At 42.8% G+C, this 21,718-nt stretch overlaps 1 pseudogene; it reads right to left on the bottom strand.

Annotated features, from left to right (window-relative positions):
- Positions 1-756: 756 nt before the first annotated feature.
- LOC117977971 (ribosomal protein S6 kinase beta-1-like) lies at positions 757-21,505 on the bottom strand (annotated as a pseudogene).
- Positions 21,506-21,718: the final 213 nt, after the last annotated feature.

A 21,718-nucleotide genomic window follows, 5' to 3' on the forward strand; every position in this document is an offset into this window, starting at 1 on the left:
CTAGTCCTTTTGAAGGACGGGTATGGTGTGGCCAGCCTCCAGTGCAGGCTGGCCTGAGTCCCCTCTGCCTGGGCCCCTGGCAGGCAGAGGAGAAACAGCTGGCCGTCACTGAGAGGGCCACTGGGGACCTGCAGCGGCGAAGCCGGGATGTGGACCCCTGCCACAGCGAAGAAACCTGCCTTAGCAGCCCCTGCACGTGGACAGCATCTGTGACTGGGACCCAGGAGAAGTGCGAACTCCCCCACCTCACCCCTGCCACCATCCAGCCCCACCTAGCCCATTCCCTGCCCCTGCCCAAGCCCATCCCTGCTCCATCCCCAGCTGTCTCCTGCGCCCGCTTTTGCCCTACTCCTTCCCTTGACGCAGACCCTCCTTTCTCCAAGTCCTGTCCTGCCTCTTTTCTACCCCAGCACCTCCCACTCTACTCTTGTCCCTGTTCCAGCTGCTGTCCCCATCTGTCTCTGTCCCCAGCCCCTACTCTGCCCTGGCCTTGGACCCCTGCCCCTGAGCCCGCAGCAGCCGCTCCCTTTCTGTGCCCGCAGGTGCAGCTGCTGCAGGGTGAGCGGTATAAGCTGATAGATAACACTGACCCGCACACCTGGGTCGTGCAGGGCCCTGGTGGGGAGAACAAGTGTGCTTCCGCCGCCTGCTTCTACATCCCAGCACCATACCCTGATGCCGTGGCCAGTGCCTCCCGGTAGGTCTGTGTTGGGATACTCAGGGGCAGGCTGTGGGCAGAGCAGGCCGGCCCTGTGCTGTCCAAGCCCATGGCCCGGCAGACCCCTGCTGAAAGGCCGGCCTTCACCTGAAGCTGCGTCTACTGCGGCTGGGGAGGGTGAGAGGCAGAGTAAGGACCTCTTTCTCCGATCACCTCTTCGTTCTAGGCTGGCCTCGGAGCTGCAGGCCCTGAAGCAGAAATGGGCCACAGTCCAGAGCCGCCTGAAGGCCAGCACTGTGGAGTCTGTTCAGCCCAGCCAGCAGGGTACCCAGGGTGGCCCGGGGAGGGGTGGCTGTGGGGCTGGAAGGAGTAGATTCTGACTTCCGACTGGTCTGTGATGGGCAGGGGTCGCCTTGGGTTAGGGACCATCACTCTGGGGATTTCATCTCTGGGGTGGCCCTGCCCATCCCCTCCACCCTACCCCGACAGGACCCTCTGTGGGCACCTGGTGGGGGTACCCATCTGCCAGTCTGGAGATGGGCCCTGGGCCCTCACCAGCACCTCTGCCCCCAGCTGCATCTGGCTTGGCCCTGGCCAACCCACAGGCCCAGAAGCTCCTGACACAGATGACCCGGCTGGATGGAGACCTGGGATAGATAGAGAGGCAGGTGCTGGCCTGGGCGCGGGCCCAGCTGAGCCGCACCATGCCCCTGGAGGACCTGGAGGGCCACATCCACAGCCACGAGGTGGGTGAGCGGCGGAAAGAGGCGGCTGCGATGAGAAGCGGCCCGGCCCTGGTGCTCACACTTGAGGTAGGTGAGGCAAGCGCAGGAGCAGTGGCTGGGACGGAGGCGGAGAAGGGTGTGGACAGACCCGGGCTCAGACAAGCTGGTTCCCCTCCTGGCTCCTCTACTGACCAGCTCTGTGATCTTAGACTACATAACTTTCTGGGCCTTGGTTTCCTCATCCCTGAAGCAGATGTAATAATGCCCAGCTCACCTGATCATTCAGGAAGGTTCCAGTAGGGCCCAATGTCAACAACTCCAGGAGGTATTCTGGCGAAGCTCCTGAAATACCAAGGAAGCCTGGAGAATCTTAGGAAGAAATGTCCCCTGGCTGCAAGGGGGAGCCTTCCTGGGGAGGTTGCAGCATTGTGTAAACTCCTTACCCAAGAACAGCAAGCTCTGCCACGTGGACTCAACACTCCCAAAAGTGCTCAAAGTGAAACCCACACCGGGCCACAGTCTGGGTTATCCTTCCAAACTAGTTTCTTTTATTTTCTTGAGACAAAGTCTCTCTGCATCACCCAGGCTGGAGTGCAGTGGCGCTATCTCGGCTCACTGCAACTTCTGCCTCCCAGGTTCAAGTAATTCTCCTGCCTCAATCTCCGGAGTAGCTGGGATTACAGGTGCACACCACCATGCCCAACTAATTTTTGTATTTTTAGTAGAGACGGGGTTTCACCATGTTGGCCAGGCTGATGTCGAACTCCTGACCTCAAGTAATCCACCCATCTTGGCCTCCCTGAGTGCTGGGATTACAGGCGTGAGCCACTGCGCCTGGTCTGTTTCTTGAGATGGGGTCTCACTTTGTCACCCAGGCTGGAGTGCAGTGGTGTGCAGTGGTATAATCTCAGCTCACTGCAACCTCCACCTCCCAGGCTTGAGTGATCCTCCCACCTCAGCCTCCCAAGTAGTTGGGACCACAGGTGTAACACTGAGCCCAGCTAATTTTTTTGGTAGAGATGGGGTTTTGCCATGTTGCCCAGCTCATGTGACAGTGAGCTGTAGATGAATGTTTGGAGTCATTGGATGATTACTAGAAAATGAGCCATGAAATGGGATGAGAACATGAGACAGTGTAGAAACTGGGAACATAAATGGCTGCAGGTCTGAGAACGTAGCATGACATTACTGGGTACAGGCAGAACATTCTAGGAGAACACTGAGAATGGGAGTTCAGGGTGTGGGAAATCCAGGGGAGTTCACTCAGGGCTCCAGTAATTGGTTTTGTGTCCTGAAGGGGCAGTCACCCAGCTGAATCAGAGTCAGGCTGACACTGACCCAGATCCCTGTGACCAGGACTCTCAGCAATGACACAGAGGTGACCTGGGGGAGCAGTGGTCTTAGGATGGGAGGAGGAAGAGCCCCCATGTGGAGCATGTGGACACAGGAAGAGGTGCAGGTGCTGGCCTGTGAACCTGGTCTTCACCTGAGGGAGGGGCAAGTGGAGGGCAGGTACCCAGATGATGGTGGACAGTGGCCACTCCTGTAACTCCTTCAACTTCTTTTCCTTTCTTTCCCCTCTGGGATGAGAAGGCCATGACAAGGGTATTTTTTCCCTTGTTTCCCAAGACTGCCTGAATTTCAGATTGATGTTTTGTACATGGGAGTGGCTGTGCCTTGACCTGGTTGCTGTTGAAGGAATATTGGAAAGGTTGTGAAGCCAGAACTGTAACTTTCTGTGATAGAAACAGCCTGGCCTGTGTCCCTTCCCACGTCCCAGCATCCACAGGACAACACTCATCATGAGCTAAGGGGGCAGGTGTGGGCCACAGTGATACACATACTGGGCCACTTAGGCAAACCTGTTGTTTTTCCTCTCCTGTCAGGACCACAAAACACCCAGCCACGTGGTTAGCATATGACTAATGCCAGCTGCAGCTCCAGGGACAGGCCATACATTATCCAACCGATCTGAGTGTCCACTCCCAGTCACTATGATGGTGTCAGGGGAGACGATGTGAGTGATCTGGACAAGTTGTCCTGAAGGCCAGGATTCCTGATCAGTAGGTCAGGGACTCCAGGTCTTAATCATTCTGGAGGGTGTGTATCCAAATGTGATTCCCAGGACGGCAGAGGTATTTTGTTCCCATGGGAATTCAGCCAGGGGACAGGAAAGGACATGGATAAGGGACATCTCAGATTAAGTCTCAGAGGGAGATTCTGCTTTTGCCATCTAAAAGGAAAAGTTCCTGTGACACCTTTGAATGATGCTAGGAGGCAGTTTTGGTACAGCAGTTTTCACTCTATCACCCAGGCTGGAGTGCAGTGGCACGATCTTGGCTCCTGCAACCTCTGCCTCCTGGGTTCAAGTCATTCTCCTGCCTCAGCCTCCCAAGTAGTTGGTACCACAGGTACATGCCACCACACCCGGCTGATTTTTGTATTTTTGTAGAGAGGGGGTTTCACCATGTTGGCCAGGCTGCTCTCGAACTCCTGACCTCAGGGTTGTAGGTGTGAGCCACCATGCCCCATGAGCTTATTATTAGAGCTTATTTCCCATCCCATAAGATACAACACTACTTGTGTTACATAGTGAGCAGTGTGGGGAAGAAAAGCTTGAGAATTAAGTTAGTGACAAATCCAGTGTACTCAAAAAGAGGGAAAAAAACACTCTGAAACAATTGCTTTCCCCATATTCTATTCTCCCTAGAGGTAGTCCAAAAAGGAATGACAAAAGAAAAAAAAGGATACAAAATGAGATACATGTTCATGTGACATATAAGTACAGTAATAAAATAAGCATATATGATATTTAAGCAAAATAATATGCATTGATGGTCATCTGATATAAATCCATCATTTCTGTTGGCCAACATCTAAAACCTTTACTTTTCTGAAGAGACAAGCTATAAATCTATACAGATATTTCTACAATGAGAATTCACTATTACATATGATTCAATATATTTTGATGTCAAATATTCACAATTAATGTTAAAAAATCCCCTACTTGGCCAGGCGCGGTGGCTCATGCCTGTAATCCCAGCACTTTGGGAGGCCAAGGCGGGTGGATCACGAGGTCAAGAAATCGAGACCATCCTGGCCAACATGGTGAAACCCTGTCTCTACTAAAAATACAAAAATTAACTGGGAGTGGTGGTGCGTGCCTGTAGTAGGCTGAGGCAGGACAATCACTTGAACCCAGGAGGCAGAGTTTGCAGTGAGCTGAGATCGCACCACTGCACTCCAGCCTGACGACAGAGCGAGACTCTGACTCAAAAAAAAAAAAAAACCCTACTTATGTTAAGAGTACCAAAAATAGGGCCAGGAATGATGGCTCAGGCCTATAATTTTGGCACTTTGGGAAGCCAAGGTGGGAAGACAGCTTGAGTCCAGGAGTAAAACAGACTCTGTCTCTACAAAAAAATTAAAAATTAGCTGGATGTGGCACACACCTGTAGTCCAGGTACTCATGAGGCTGAAATGGGTGGATCACTTGAGCCTGGGAGGTCAAAGCTGCAGTGAACTGTGATCGCACCACTGCACCCTACACCCAGCCTGGGCAAGGTGAGACCCTGTCTCAGAAAAAAAAAAAAAAGGTACCAAAAATCTATAGCTGTTTCAGGAATAAAATACATGTAGTTAGTGAGGTTTTTCTCCCCCACTGCTATGACTTAATTTTTGGTTGAGATGCTAAGCCAAACATCATTTTAACTCTGTGGCCCAACTGAAAAAGGGAATCATACTCTCCAAAGAATTGTACATTCCCACTCTAATTGCTAAAATAAAATGTTGGATTATGAAAATCAATTTTGTACGTATCAGTAAGTTATAAGAGCATGGCTTATTAAAAAAAAAAAAGCGGGCGAGGTTACCTACATGAACTGCAAAGCAAGCAAACTGAATTTTCTTCTCGAAGAGCCCATCCTCATACTTAAAATTTCCCACAACTATATGGAAATTCTTTCACTTACCAGAAAGAGCTGATGGGCACTTTCACTGAGAGTTGAGTCATCTGGGCTGTCGACAGGTGTCTGACGTGTAAACTTGGAATCAAACTGACTTACATCCTCTTCAGATTGCTTTATACAAACAAAATAATTTAGAAAATAATGAATAGTCCATATTACATCAATCAAATGCACTGTAAGCTCTGGGAGCTCTTTTCGCAGGGGTTAACTATAATAAAGTATTAGAATAGTCTTAGCAGGCACAGAATGAAGAAAAAAATGCAGGTGGAAAGTACTGAGTCAAATTACATCTTCAAATCTTAAACATGCATTAAAATAGATTTTAGTATACTGTTATTCCTATTAAAAATGTGACTATATCAACTGGGCATGGTGGCTCATGCCTGTAATCCCAGCACTTTGGGAGGCTGACGCGGGCAGATCATGAGGTCAGGAGTTCGAGACCAGCCTGGTCAATATAGTGAAACCCCGTCTCTACTAAAAATACAAAATATTAGCCGGGAGTGGTGGTGGGCGCCTGTAATCCTAACTACTTGGGAGGCTAAAGCAGGAGAATTGCTTGAACCCGGGAGGAAGAGGTTGCCGCAAACACAGATTGTGCCACTGCACACCAGCCCAGGTGACAGCGCAAGAGTCTGTCTGAATAAAAAAAAACAAAAAAACAAAACAAAACAAAAAAGTGAATATATTGAGCTCAAAACGAGTTGGAAAAAATGTGAATATCAATTTCCTCTCTCACAAAGCTTCAGTGTGCTTAGTCCACTGGCTAAATCCCTGTTTAGAGATCATTAGTTCAGTTGGCTACTGCAGGTTTGTAATAAACCTGAAAAACTACTGAAGCAGAGTTAAAACATGAATAATACTGGTAAGATGCTCCAGTTAAAGTTTCTTCCCACAGCTTATTTCATTCCTTTAGAAATCTAAAGGAGCAAAAATAATTTTCTATTCTGCATGGGTTATAAGTTATATTCTCTTGTGAAAGTATAGTTATCACTTCAGTTCTAACCATGAGATTGATTTATGTAATTCCTTGTCTCTTTCCCAAAATATCTGGTTAGACTCTTGGGCCAAATCTAGGAAGTAAATAATAATTTAGAATATCTGACTTAATACTAAAAGATGACCACATTGACTTGATAATTCTCTTAGAGCCCAGACTGTGAACTTGCACTCCCTGGAGGAATGGCTGATTCCAAGTGTGGGGAAAATGTAAAAGATAAGCAGAGAACAGCAGTTTCCTTATTTTGCTCTCTCGTCCAACACCAGACAACGTGCTCGTCAAAAGGACTCAGAACCCAATATGAAGACGCACCCAGCATTCAACGAAGGGAAAAGATGAGCATCAATAAAAATAACGGCCAGGTGCGGTGGCTCACGCCTATAATCCCAACACTTTGGGAGGCAGAGGCAGGTGGATTGCTTTTGAGCTCAGGATTTGAAGACCAGCCTGGTGAACATGGCAAAACCCTGTCTCTACCAGAAACACAAAAATTAGCTGGGCGTGGTGGTGTACCTGTGGTCCCAGCTACTCAAGAGGGTGAGGTGGGAGGATTGCTGGAGGCCGGGAAGTCAAGGCTGCAGTGGGCAGAGATTATACCACTGCACTACAGCTTGGGTGACAGAGTAAGACCCTGCCTCAAAACAATAAATGAATAAATAAAAATAAAAATAACTGCAATCAAATGAAACACAAATATGTTAAAACGTGTAAGTTCATAATATACTAAAAAAGAAAAAACACACACACAAAGTTCATTGGTCAATTTTGGAAGATGCTAGGGAACTAATTCATTATTTTGAAAACTAGGAAAGAATCAAACATACATCCTGCCTTTCCTGTATGAACTATAACTTGTGTTAACTAACTGTTCAAAGAGTTTCTCTTTATGAAAGAATTCCAGCTAACAAAGAAAGAAGAAATAACAGAATAAAACCATTTCACAAACACCTGATGAAATTATAAAAGTAGGCCAGAGTTTCTCAACCTCAGGGCTACTGACATTTTAGGCCTATTAATACTTTGCTGTAGGGGGCTGTGCTGTGCTGACTCTTACCCCTGAAGGTACCTATAGCACTCCCTCCCCCAAGCTGTGACAATCAGTGTGTCTCCAGACATTGCCAAATTACCCTGGTAGTGAAATGCTGACACAGGCAATGATCAGTGACCACTAACATCACTAAACACACACACACACACACACACACACAACTACACATTATGCCTCCTGATCAAAGCATATGCAATACCGAGAGTTTAATCTGAATCAAATCAACCACCTAAATTTAACTACCAGTTTTTGGAAATTCAGGGAACAGATGAACATGGGCAATGACACCTATGGGGATAATATCAGCAAAATCAAAATTTGAGAATTCTACAGGACAAATGACCCAGTTTCTTCAATAAATCATTAGGGGAATCTATAAATGAAAAGAGACTTAAGAGACATAGTAATCAAACTATATACAGACCTTGATTAAATCCTTACAAACAGGAGAAAAAAAAAAGAATGGAACAACAACAACAAAAAAACTAGGTGGGGCAACACAGGGAGACCTCATCTCTAGAAAAATTCAAAAAATTAGCTGGGTGTGGTGATGCACCCCTGTGGTCCCAGCTATATGGGAGGATCCCTTGAGCCTGGGAGGTTGAGGCTGCCATGAGCCACTATCATGCCACTGCACTCCAGCCTGGGCAACACAGAAAGACCCTATCTCAAAAAAAAAAAAAAACTGGGGAAACTCAACTTCTTAGGTGTGATGGTGGGATGGCAGTTATGTTTAAACAAGATGACCTAATCATTTTTAAGCTGTGCAGTAGGTGTATGACAGTCATCCTCCTTACAATTGTTTGTTGTTTTTTAAAGTGGGTCACATTATGCTCCATGACCAAAAAATAATCACTATCATCCTCCTCCTCCTCCCCCACCTACATCCCAAGGAATGGAAAAAGAAACTGTTTTCTCAGATTCTGAAGTGGGAGAAAGACAATAACTAACACACTAACTCATTTACTTATAAACATATTGTTATGGATTGAATCGTGTGCCTTACCCACCCCCCAAAAAATTTCATATGTTGAAACTCTAACCTCTAGTTCCTCAGAATGTGACCTTATTTGGAAAGGGTTATTGCAGATGTAATGAGTGAAGATGAGGTCCTACTGGAGTAGAGAGGAACCCTAATCCAATATGCCTGGTATCCTTAGAAAAAGGGGAAATTTGGCCACAGATACGCACACAGGTAGAACACCATGTGAACGTGAAGGCAGAGATCCGGGTGATGCACCTACAAGCCAAAGAATGGCAACGATTACCAGCAAACCACCAGAAGCCAGGGGAGAGGCATGGAACATACAGTTTCTCACGGTTGTCAAAGAAACCAACTTTTAACAACGTGATCTAGAACTTCTAGTCTCCAAATCTATGAGATAATAAATTTCTGTTGTCTAAGCCACCCGGTTTGTGGTACTTTGTTGCAGCAAGCCTAGCAAACTAATGCACGTATATTCTATATTTTGAAGAAAAAATTCCCAAAGAATCATATTTAAAATGGTTAAATTAAGCAAAATAAAACAAACCAAAAAAAGAAAGGTCCCAACTACCCGAAATATTTAATTGTCTTAGGTAACTGACTTAAAAATAGCTAATACAGTCAATTGCCACTGGCTTTAGTTCTTTAAAAGATAGTACAAAAATAAAAGATGCTTGGCTGGGTGCAGAAGCTCACACCTGTAATCCCAGCACTTTGAGAGGCTGAGGTGGGTGGATCACTTGAGCCCAGGAGTTCGAGACCAGCCTGGGCGACATGGTGAAACCGTTTCTACAAAAAAATACAAAAAAATTAGCCAGGCATGGTGACATGTGTCTGTAGTCGCAGCTGTTCAGGAAGCTGAGGTGGGAGAATCACCTGAGCCTGGGGAGGTCAAGGCTGCATTGAACTGTGATCGTGCTACTGCACTCCATCCTGGGTGACAGAGTGAGAGCCCGTCTCAAAATAAAATAAATAAATAATAAAAACAAAGATGCTGAAGAGAGGATAAACCAGAGATCTTTGAACTGCTAATAAAAATAACATTTCTGTCTGCTCTGAGATTTTTCTTACTCTAAAAAAATCTCAAGCGATCTTCCTGCCTCAGCCTCGCAAGTAGCTGGGACTTACAGGCACATGCCACCATACCCAGCTGACTTTTAAATGTTTTGTAGAGATGGAGTCTTGTTATGTTGCCCACGCTGGTCTTGAACTCCTGGCTTCAAACAATCCTCCCACCTCAGCCCTTTACAGTTTTGGGATTACAGGCGTGAGCCACTGCACCCAATTATAAGCTTTCATGTATACTTACCAACAGAGGTTTAAATGGGGGCTCCACCTTTCGAGCCAGAAGTTCTTCCCAGTTAATGTGTCTAAAGAATGGATGAGCCTAGGAAAAAAAAGCAGAAAGAAAAGTTGAGGGGAATAGACTTTGCTGGATTGATAAATTAATCACCTTTTTGAAGTTACAAGTCACAAAATAAGCTAACTTATAAGCAACTACATATAACCCTCAGAAATACATAAAACTAGCATTATCTCCCCCACAAAACACCAAAGATGCCAATACCTACTTGAACATCTCCAGCATCCCCAGGACCAGCTCCCAGATGAGAAGCAGCATTTCTTTTCAGTAGCTTTAAAGAGGATAAAAAAGCCTGGATAAAGAACCTTAGTCAAACTGATTTTTTTCCTTTTTAGACTCTGCTTGTCTACTTTGCCTTGAGAAAATATAGTTTATTGGCCGGGCATGGTGGCTCATGCCTGTAATCCCAGCACTTCGGGAGGCTGAGGCAGGTGGTTCACCTGAGGTTGGGAATTCGAGACCAGCCTGGCCAACATGGTGAAACCCCGTCTCTACTAAAAATACAAAAAGTAGCCTGGCGTGGTGGCGCACGCCTGTAATCCCAGCTACTAGGGAGACTGAGGCAGGAGAATCACTTGAACCTGGGAGGCAGAGGTTGCAGTGAGCCAAGATCATGCCATTGCACTCCAGCCTGGAGGACAAAGCAAGACTCCATCTCAGAAAAAAGAGAAAAGAAAAAAAGATATAGTTTACTAATTACTACTGAATAATTGTTTAAGGGTCTGTAATCCCAGCACTTTAAGAGGCCAAGGCAGGTGGATCACCTGAGGTCAGGTGTTCCAGACCAGCCTGACCAACATGGTGAAACCCTGTCTCTATTAAAAATACAAAAAATAGCGGGGCATGGTGGCGGGCGCCTGTAATCCCAGTTATTCGAGAGGCTGAAGCAGGAGAATCGCTTGAACCTGGGGGACTGAGGCTGCAGTGAGCCAAGATCGCACCACTGCACTCCAGCCTGGGCGACAGTGCGAGACTCTGTCTCAAAAAAAAAAAGAATTAAAAAAAAAAGAATATGAAAAGAAAGTCGTTAAACAAATCTGTACTTCGCCTTCAAAAATTGAAGACTTTTTTTGTTCACTATATATTATTCAAAATATACATTAAATTCTATCTAGTTAAATCCTAGTCATTGAATCTTATACTGTCAGTGACCATTTAAGAACCTTACCTTTTTAAGCAGATCTCTGGCTTCTTGTGTGAGGTAGGGAGGCAAATTAGTTTACATTTGAGGATGTTGTCAATTGTTTTCTTTCTATTCTCCCCAGTAAATGGAGGCTAAGAGTAGAAGACAAGTGAAAAATATTAGCAGGGAGTGAAAAGTATTAGTATATAAGAAACAAATTTTAAATAACCATATCCATTTCCTGAATTAGTTATGCATGGAGATCAGAAATGTATGCTGTGAAATGGGCTAACTGCTAAAGACCTTTATTTTGTTTTAGAGACAGGGTCTCTTGTCAAGGCTAGATTCTATTAATAATCCTTAGCCCAAATGATCCTCCCACCTCAGCCTCCTGAGTAGCTTGGGCTACAGGCATGCACCACTGTGCCTGGCAGACGTGCAGTTTTTAAGCAACAGGACAGAGGAAGTAGCAGTGTCCTGGAAGGAAGCCTGTGTTTCCACCATTAACTTGCTGTGTGATAATAAGTGAGCTATGTGATTTTATGCTTCAATTTCTCCATTTATAAAAATAAGAGCATTATCTGTTCAACATCTATTTCACAGGCCTGCCATGACACAGATCATTTCAACGAAAATGTTTCTCAAAGTATGGGATCCCATATAATCATACAGCATTATTAGTGTTAAACTGCTAATAACAAATCTTTGGGCTTTGAAAACTCCATTGGTAACATTTTCAGAAAGCACAGGACAGGTCTCTTGCTACAGTGACTCAGCATAGACCATAATACATGCAGCTTTTAACTGTGCACCTACTGCTCCAGTTGGCATGTCATACATTAATGCTCCCAAACTCCACCAATCCACAGCACAATTGTGGCCACTTCTCATCAAGATTTCAGGGGCCGTACAATGAGGAAAATAATATGCTTAAAAATGCCCCCATTGGCATATCATGTGAATTAGAATTTTAAAAACAATATACAGAGTCAATGAGGGTACAGAAAACAGATACTATTCCTTAAAACAGGTAAAATTAGCTATTACCTCCAAACCAATTATGTTTAACATGCAGCTCACATGTATTCTATTGCTCCACAAAATGTGTGTGTGACTGTTCCGTCATGAATGATTCTTTGCATAGTCCAAAGTCTGTTAGTTTCACATGACCTGCAATGAAAGATTACAGCATGATTATTCTCAGAATTCTAAGTATGTGCAGTGTTTGAACATGTCATATAACACCTTAATCTATCCTTCCATTTAACTTTTCTTGCCTCAAACTTTTCTTGCATATGTCAAGAACAAGGTACCATCCATAAAATGGGATGCTAACTGTTTAAGGCTAGGGCAAAGTCACATTTGCCAAAGATACAATCTATCTGGTAAAGAGAAAATAAAGATAGAGAAAAAAGTGAAATAACCTGTTTAAGGCTCTAGCTTTAAGTATACACAGAATCCTCTACCATCCTGAAAAAGAAAAATCCTGGAAAAACTGTTTTATGAAGTCTAGTTTAAGTACACGGACCCTAATAAACATATTCTGTACCTTTTAAACAAAGGTGTGAGATAGTACTTCAAATATATAGCTTTTATCACAGTGAACTGTGAAGAGTTCTTAAAATGGTCTCAGAAAGTCACTATAACAAGGTAGCTCATTCTGCCCAATGCTACCAATTAGGGGAAAGAAAGAAAATTGCTAGATAGTATGAATCAATCATCGCTGATCCAGAAAGTAAAAAACTTACCACCTTATACAAAGATCATTTCAGTTCAACTTTAGCTTTCTTTACTGGACTGTCATAACAAGTGGTTCAACAACCTCAGGGGCTCTAGTATTTGAGGTTCATTTCACAGAAAAGGCACAATGACCTATTGATTCAAATGTAAACATATACTACACTCTGATACAGAAGTATGGCCTTTATTTTCACAGAACCATCTGATACACTCAACCTTATAAATGAAAGGAGAAGTCAACTATTCTATCACTCCCCTATTCTATCCTGTGACTTAGAATTCAGATCAGAACCAGGTTTTGGGGAGTGAGGAGGTGTTGATGAGAGGAAGGAAGAGACGCTGATTCCCATGATCTATTCAGTTAAGTATATCATTTCTCCTTAAAAAAAAAAAAAACAGGTGGGTGGAGGAGTATAATCTGGAATGTTTATATGAGCCTCAGTTGTTCATACATCATTCTCTAAGAGTTTGAAACAATTAACTACCTCATGGATTATTCTGTAGACATCTAAGGATTAGCAGCTGCTACCACCTTCTAGATACCCTGGGTCATCTGGTTGCTCCTTTGGGGTATGAGTGAATTGCCAAGTCTACCCACAGCCCAGATTAGCATAAATTGAGCTGTCTGTAGCAGCATGCAGTTGTAGTCAAGGCTCACGGTGTTATATCTATAGTTGTATAGATTATCGGTCTCTCTGATGTTTATGTTTGTTGTTGCAAACAAACAGCAAGAATAAACTGATTCTGGCAGTGGGGGAGGTGGGTTATGCCTGTAATCCCAGCAATTTGGGAAGCCGAGGCAGGCAGATCAATTGAGCTCAGGAGTTTGAGACCACCCTGGGCAACATGATGAAACCCCATTTCTACAAAAAATACCAAAAATTAGCCAGGCGTGGTGGTGTGCCACAGTAGTCCCAGCTACTTGAGGGGCTGGGGTGGGAGGATCACTTGAGCCTGGGAGGCGGAGGTTGCAGTGAGCTGTAATCATGCCACTGTATCCCAGCCTGGGTGACAGAGTGAGATCCCCATCTCAAAAAAAAAAAAAAAAAAAGAGTAACCTGATGCCTATTAAACGTCATATTCCCAAAGTTTTATCAAATACTTTGGTTCAATTTCAATCCTTTTTCCAGCATTAATAAAACCTACTGTAAGAAGCATAGCTTCTAATATTTACATATTTTCTTTTTCTTTTCTCTTTTTTTTGAGATGGAGTCTCGCTCTGTTGCCCAGGCTGGAGTGCAATGTCACGATATTGACTCACTGCAACTTTCGCCTACTGGGTTCAGGCGATTCTCCCACCTCAGCCTTCCTGAGTAGCTGGGATTACGGGCATCCACCATCATGCCCGGCAATTTTTTTTTTTTTTTTTTGTAGAGATGGGGTTTCACCATGTTGGCCAGGTGTCTTGAACTCCTGACCTCAGGTGATCTGCCCGCCTCAGCCTCCCAAAGTGCTGGGATTACAGGTGTGAGCCACGGCACCCAGCCAATAATTACATATTTTCATTACTAAAACTCAACTTATATAATTAAGATTCACTTTTCAATTTAAGTAACAAGCCAAAATTAATGTTTAGACTGGCTTTTATAGTCTAAAACATTATACAACATTTTATGTAAGGATTCCAAAAACATGAAAAACTATAGAGTAAGGATTAAACTAAAAAAGGCAATTGAGCAACTATTATCCTCAACTTCTTTTACTCTCACCAAGTGTAATTACCTAAAGACTTAAAACATCAGCAAGTACTATGATGCCATAAATTCTGAGGGAGGAAATATACAAAATAGAGAGATGACTATGGGGCTTTGAAAATGGCCATGACCTGTGTGGGAGGATTTTAAGATGATTATTTACTATAGAATTGTTTACGGTATGTCTCCACCTTGGTGATTAAGCATGATATTCTCCAGCTTCAAGTCTCTGTAGATGATCCCCTTTTGATGTAAATGCCCCAAAGCCATGGAGATTTCTGCCAAGTAAAAGCTGGAAACAAAAGTGATTTAATAAAATTAAAAAGAGTGTAATCTATCCAAAACAGTTTATGTATGGAACAAAATTCCTTGAAAGAAACAGATATGCACCAAAGACCAAATTAGTGGGGTACAGGGATGTATGGGAAGAAGAGATGGCACAGGATGCTGCCAAAAGGCATGGGGACATTTATGTTTCACTCATTTTAGTGAAACTATAAAGTGCTGTATTTTGCCATTAGAACATACTGCTAAAATTGCAAAGATGTCCAGAATATGCTAAACTGCCATTGGTCATGTTTTGTTCTGTCTGTAGGAATTAAGCTAATAGTCATTCATTTCAAAACAAATTTCTCCCATCCACACTCAACTTTAAAATCCCATAGGAAATAGGAACGTTGTTATTCTACAGATCAAATCTTGATTTCAAAAGGTATCTTATAACCTGACCCTTAGAAGCCCACTCATCCCTTACTTAATACAGCTACATATTTATAGACAGCTAAGGCCCACAGTATCTGCCCTCCCTCCAGCCAGCCAGCCCACAACGATAAACTGTGTGACACCCAAATTTATCTACCTCAAAAGAATAAAGGGCTGAATCAACCCTGTCTGGATGTGAAAAGCACAAGGCACCGCAATACTGGCTGCTTAACAATGTTGCAATCCTGCAGATTATTCCAGGATGGAGAGGATGTGTCCTAGAGGAAGGACTGAGGCAGTTTCACAGCCAGCACGACCACAAACACAGCCTCCAACACCGCTCAGTGAGCCTCCTCCACAAAAGGGCACTTCATTCCTAAGGCTCTTAAATGCAGCTTCCGTGTTAGAAAAGGCCTGAAATTAAACAATGGAATGCAGTTTTGGTAATTAAGGTAGAAAAAACATTTAAGTGTTGTTTTCTATTAAATTAATGTGTAGGATAAACTGATTTATTGTGATCCAATATTGTTGCTTCACAAAATGATGTGCATATTTTTCATTTGAAGCAGATGACATGTTTAGAAATAGGAGGGTAAATCCCATCCTGACTATATAATCAGACCACAGATGATATGCCAGGCTTATCAGCTCCCTAAGACTGCACCTTGAGAAATAGAAAGCCTAAAAAAAAAAAGGAGATGATTTCTGATAATTTCCATTGTTCCACACATAAAGGTTCACTGGAAAACCACACTCACCCACAGTCAAGGCAGGCAGCTCACCAATTCAAGGAAAGAAAGCAGCAATGAGAATGGTTCTGTTAGGAACAACTGGTGTGAAGAGCGCTCCACTCAAGCCTAAGGGCAAAGAAGTGATGTGACCTCCATAGCCGCCCAGTCCCAAAACTGCTTCTCGCCCGTGAAATCCTGAGTGACTGGCTCCAGATCAATTTACTGAATCATGTGGCTGCCCATAGTGGGAATGGGGCTTTGCTTGTAATTACCTGAATCTTTGCAACCACACAAAGTTCACTTACCATGCAGTGTCTTCCATAAATATTCCCTCTCTTTCTAACTGCATAAATAGTTCTCCTCCTGTAAAGAAAAAGAAAAAACATTAGAAATAAAACAATATGGCCAGGCGCGGTGGCTCACGCCTGTAATCCCAACACTTTGGGAGGCCGAGGCGGGCGGATCACCAGGTCAGGAGATCAAGACCATCCTGGCTAACACGGTGAAACTCCCGTCTCTACTAAAAAAAAAAAAAGATTAGCCGGGCGTGGTGGCGGGCGCCTGTAGTCCCAGCTACTCGGGAGGCTGAGGCAGGAGAATGGCGTGAACCCGGGAGGCAGAGCTTGCAGTGAGCCGAGATGGCGCCACTGCACTCCAGCCTGGGCGACAGAGCGAGACTCCGTCTCAAAAAAAAAGGAAAAAAAAAAAAAAAGAAATAAAACAGTATTTATTCCCAACCCACTTCTAATGAGAGAGTTTGTGCTTTCCTTCTAACCATAATTAAAAGACATCAGCCCCTTAAACATGAAAAACAGATCCTAAAAATTATAGGTTTTAAAACTAAGTCCTCAGGATTCTATTTTTAGTAGCATTCTTATTCTTCTGTGACACACATATGTTTAAAAACTAGAACTGCCTTGGAATTCCAGGTTTTATATCTAGAAACTTTGAAATATTTGTAGATTCCAGACCTGAGGTTAAAAAAAAAATCTTGATTAAAAACTCTTTAACATTTTACCCATAAGTAGAAAAATGATAGTCTACAATTAAATCACCCTCACTAATTTTAGTGAATGCTCATATTTCGTATTTTCAGAACCCTTAAATAAACAGTATGAACCTGGCAGTGGCCTAGTAAAAAACATGGCACAATTTGAGTATCAAAATAAATAATGATAATAAAGGGTTATATCACATTGAATGGTATTAGAATCCCTAAGCCCACAATGACATAAATAAATGAATACATAAATTTTTTAAATGGGGAAGAAGAGAAAGTTCTTTATTACGGTAGAATACCAAGTAATAAATGAAGAAGGCATGACGGAATAAGAAAAATTACTTGGCAAACATCACAATTAATTGTTGCAGGCAAGAATCAATGGATGTCAAAACTGAATGTGGGCTGGGCGCAGTGGCTCACGCCTGTAATCCCAGCACTTTGGGAAGGCAAGGCAGACAGATCACCTGAGGTCAGGGGTTCAAGACCAGCCCGGCCAACATGGCAAAACCCCATCTCTACTAAAACTAAAAAAATCAGCTGGGTGTGGTGGTGCCTGCCTGTAATCCCAGCTACCCGGGAGGCTGAGGCAGGAGAATCACTTGAACCTGGGAGGTGAAGGTTGCAGTGAGCTGAGATCCTGCCACTGCACTCCAGCCTGGGCGACAGAGTGAGACTCCGTCTCAAAAAACAACAACAGCAACAAGAACAAAACTGAACATGAAAGTTTGATGGAAGGTATTTAAATAATCTCAAAGTATCTCCTCAAAAGATACTTATTAAATACAAAGGCAAAAATGTCACCAGGGAAAAAACCGGCAGACACCACCTTATACATGTGACTGAAGTTAACATCACAAGTAATGGGACAAAGATATAAATAATCATGTACCTCTTGATCTGATGCATTAAGGAGTACACAATGTCAGTTCAATGGTCCTGCCAACATTGCATAACCTGAATCTAATACTAACAAAACATCAGCTAAACCCAAAGCATTTCTACAAACTAACTGGCCTGTACTAATCAAAAATGTCAACATCATGAAAGTCAAAGAAAGACTGAGGAAATGTTCCAGATTAAAGGAAACTAAGGAGAGTTATAATTGCATCAAAGTTAATTTCCTATTTCTGATCATTTTAGTATAGTTATGTAAGATACTGTCCTTGATTTTAGAAAATATACACTGAATAGGCTGGGCGCAGTGGCTCACACCTGTAATCCCAGCACTTTGGGAGGCTGAGGCGGGTGGATCACCTAAGGTCAGGAGTTCGAGACCAGCCTGGGCAACATGGTGAAACCCCATCTCTACTAAAAATGCAAAAATTAGCCGGGCGTGGTGGTGGGTGCCTGTAATCCCAACTCGGCAGGCAGAGGTTGTAGTGAGCCTGAGATTGCGCCACTGCACTCCAGTCTGGGCGACAGAGTGATACTCCATCTCAAAAAAAAAAAAAAAGAAAAGAAAAGAAAAGAAAGAAAACATACACTGAAATTTTAGGGGTAAAGGGAAATCATGTCTGTAACACTCTCAAACAGTTCAAAAAATTATGCATGCATGCATGTATATATGTATACACATATATACATATACATAGAAGGATAAAACAAAATAAATGTGGTGAAATGGTAACATTTGGGGAACCCAGGTATCCAGGTGAGAGATATATAGGAATTCTTTTTGTGTGTGTGTGTGACTGAGTCTCGCTCTGTTGTCCAGGTTGGAGTGTAGTGGTGCGATCTCAGCTCACCACAACCTCCGCCTCCCAGGTTCAAGCGATTCTCCTGCCTCAGCCTCCCAAAGAGCTGGGATTACAGGAGCACACCGCCATGCCCAGCTAACTTTTCTACTTTTAGTAGAGACAGAGTTTCACTATGTTGACCAGAGTGGTCTCAAACTCCTGACCTCATGATCCACCCACCTTGGCCTCCCAAAGTGCTGGGATTACAGGCATGAGCCACTGAGCCTAGCATAGGAATTCGTTATACTACTCTTAAAACTTTTTAAATATGAAATTATGTCAAAATAAAGTTTTTCTGGGTGGGCACGGTGGCTCGCACCTGTAATCCCAGCACTTTGGAAGGCCAAGGCGGGCAGATCACCTGAGGTCAGGAGTTGAAGACCAGCCTGGCCAACATGGTGAAAGCCCAGCTCTACTAAAAATACAAAAAAATAGCCTGGTGTGGTGGTGCATGCCTGTAATCCCAGCTAAATGGGAGGCTGAGGCAGGAGAATCACTTGAACCTGGGAGGCAGAGGTTGTGGTGAGCCGAGATCACGCCTCTGCACTCCAGCCTGGGCGAGAAGAGTGAAACTCCATCTTCACACACAAAAAAAAGGTTTTCCAATGGCAATAGTCACAAAAAAGTTGCTACATTCTGCACCTTTCTGTTCCATGTTACATGTTACTGCAAAATCCTTCTCAGAGAACTGAACTGTGTTTGCTAGAAATAGATACCTGTGGCCGGGTGCAGTGGCTCACACCTGTAATCCCAGCACTTTGGTAGGCCGAGTCAGGTGGATCACTTGAAGTCAGGAGTTCGAGACCAGCCTGACCAACATGGTGAAACCCCATCTTTACTAAAAATACAAAAATTAGCCGGGCATGGTGGCACATGCCTGTAATCCCAGCTACTCGGGAGGCTGAGGCAGGAAAATCGCTTGAACTACAGGAAGCAGAGGTTGCAGTGACCCAAGATCACACCATTGCACTCCAGCCTATGCGACAAGAGCGAAACTCCATCTCAAAAGAAAAAAGAAATAGATACCAGTGATCTAGAAATGATATGGAAGGAACAAGTTCCTATGAGGTGGTAGGCCCTAGCAAATGTGGATGATTTCCATTATAAGCTACACACCCCATCATTAAGGCTACAATAAACTAAAAACTCTTGTTTAAAGACCCAATTCCAAAAATAGTCAGTATGTTAAATAATCCTCCCAATTATTTAAATTACAGTATCTTACCCCAGTACAATTTGATGGCTCTACATCACTTAGGTATTTGTTTTTCTGTTAAGTGACTGATTATAAAGTAATTAAGATAAAATTTTACAGATGAGGGAAAAAAATCTTCAGTTTCCTCCATATTTGTCTGCCAAAAGAAACATTTGGTCATATCTGAATTTTGCACTTCAGCGTACTCATCAATTTTAAGCACTATTTGATCATAATGGGAAAAAGTATTTTTCCATTGAAAAATAACATTTTGACCCAGTTTCTGGAGCAAATGCAAATAATTACACCAAACTCTGTGTACTGACCACTGAGATACTCAAGGATGAGGTAGAGTTTTCCACCAGTCTGAAAGGCATAAATTAAATCCACGATGAAGGGATGCTTTACTTCTTCCAGAATATTCCATTCTGCTTTTGTATGAACTGTATCTTTAGCATTTCTTACTATCATTGCCTAAAGGGAAAAGAGATGATCTATAAGAACAAAATAGTGAACATTTTTATTCTATAGTAACTGGAAAATCTATTTTGTGTTTTTCTTGCCAATATTGAACTATTAACCATAGTTCCCACTAGACACTGAGATGGGGTAATGGAAAACGTTCACTTTATATATGCCTCTGTGCAGTTTGGATTTTTTGCAGTGAACATGTAAATGAATACCTAAAGAGACTTTTTAAAAAAGATATCGGTAATCAGATCACATTTATTCACATATTCACAAACTATTGAGTGTCTACCATGCTCCAGGCTGTGCCAAGAAAGCAGAATTGAAGGAATGCCCTGTCCATAGGAGTCCAAAAGTCCACAGGAGCCCAAAGTCTCAGGGAAAAAAAGACAAGTCAATGTAGGTAAGCGCAGGATGGTAAGGGTAAACAGGGGAACTACATCTGACCTAGCAAAAAGTCTTGCTTGAAGGTTATTAAAATGAAATGTGGCCTGGATGCAGTGGCTCATGTCTGTAATCCCCGCACTTAGGTGGGCAGAGGCAGGAGGATCACTTGAGCCCAGGAGTTTGAGATCTGCCTGGTAACAAGCGTGACCCCATTCTCCACAAAAATGGTTAAAAAAGAAAGAAAGAAAGAAATGTAGAAGGTAAAAAAAAAAAAGGCATTCCAGTGCAAAAGAGGCTTGATAGGACAGGATATGTCTGGGGAATCTACAAGTAGTTCAGTATGGTTAGAAGTGGTTAGAGATTAGGCTACAGAAGTAGGTAGAGGCCAGGAAATGGAAGGTCTGGACAAAGGAAGGTCTGGGTGAAATGAACAAACCTTTGGCTTTATGAAAGACACGTCTAGTAGCAGTAGGGAGTATTAGGAGACAAATGAGACTAGTTAGGAGGCTAGTATAATAAACCAACTAAGAAGATCTGTAAGAAAATGAAGGTAGAAAAAAATGAAAGGCTAAGAATACATAATTTGCATTTGCTGACAAACTAGACATGAGAGGAAATGAAGATATCTTTATTTCTGCATAAGTAATAGGATAGATAATGGTGCCATTCAATACTGGCAAATGAAAGTGAAAAAGTTTTGGGAAAACTATGCCCTGTTTTAGACATGCCAGGTATCAGTTCCAGGAAGTTAACCCAATGGTACATCTCCATAAGTAATATGGAAAGCAAATACACAGGTTACTGGTTGCAACATTATCTGTGAAACTGACACACTGGAAACAGCCTAAATGCTCAGACATAGGATATTGGCCAAAAACCTATGGAATCTACACAACATGTAACAAAGCTATAAAAATAAGAAACATCTCTATAAAAACAAGATACAAAAGAGTATTTAAAAGTACAGCAGCATGGATACTATGCTATCTTTTATACAAGAAAGGGGAAATGAGAATATATATGTTTTATATATAATATATATAACATATATATAATATATAATATATAACATATAATATATATAATATGTAATATATAACATATAATATATATAATATATAATATATAACATAATATATATAATATATAATATATAACATATAATATATAATATATAACATATAATATA

This window comes from Pan paniscus, chromosome 19 (genome assembly GCF_029289425.2).
Source record: "Pan paniscus chromosome 19, NHGRI_mPanPan1-v2.0_pri, whole genome shotgun sequence".
Classification (NCBI taxonomy): domain Eukaryota; kingdom Metazoa; phylum Chordata; class Mammalia; order Primates; family Hominidae; genus Pan; species Pan paniscus.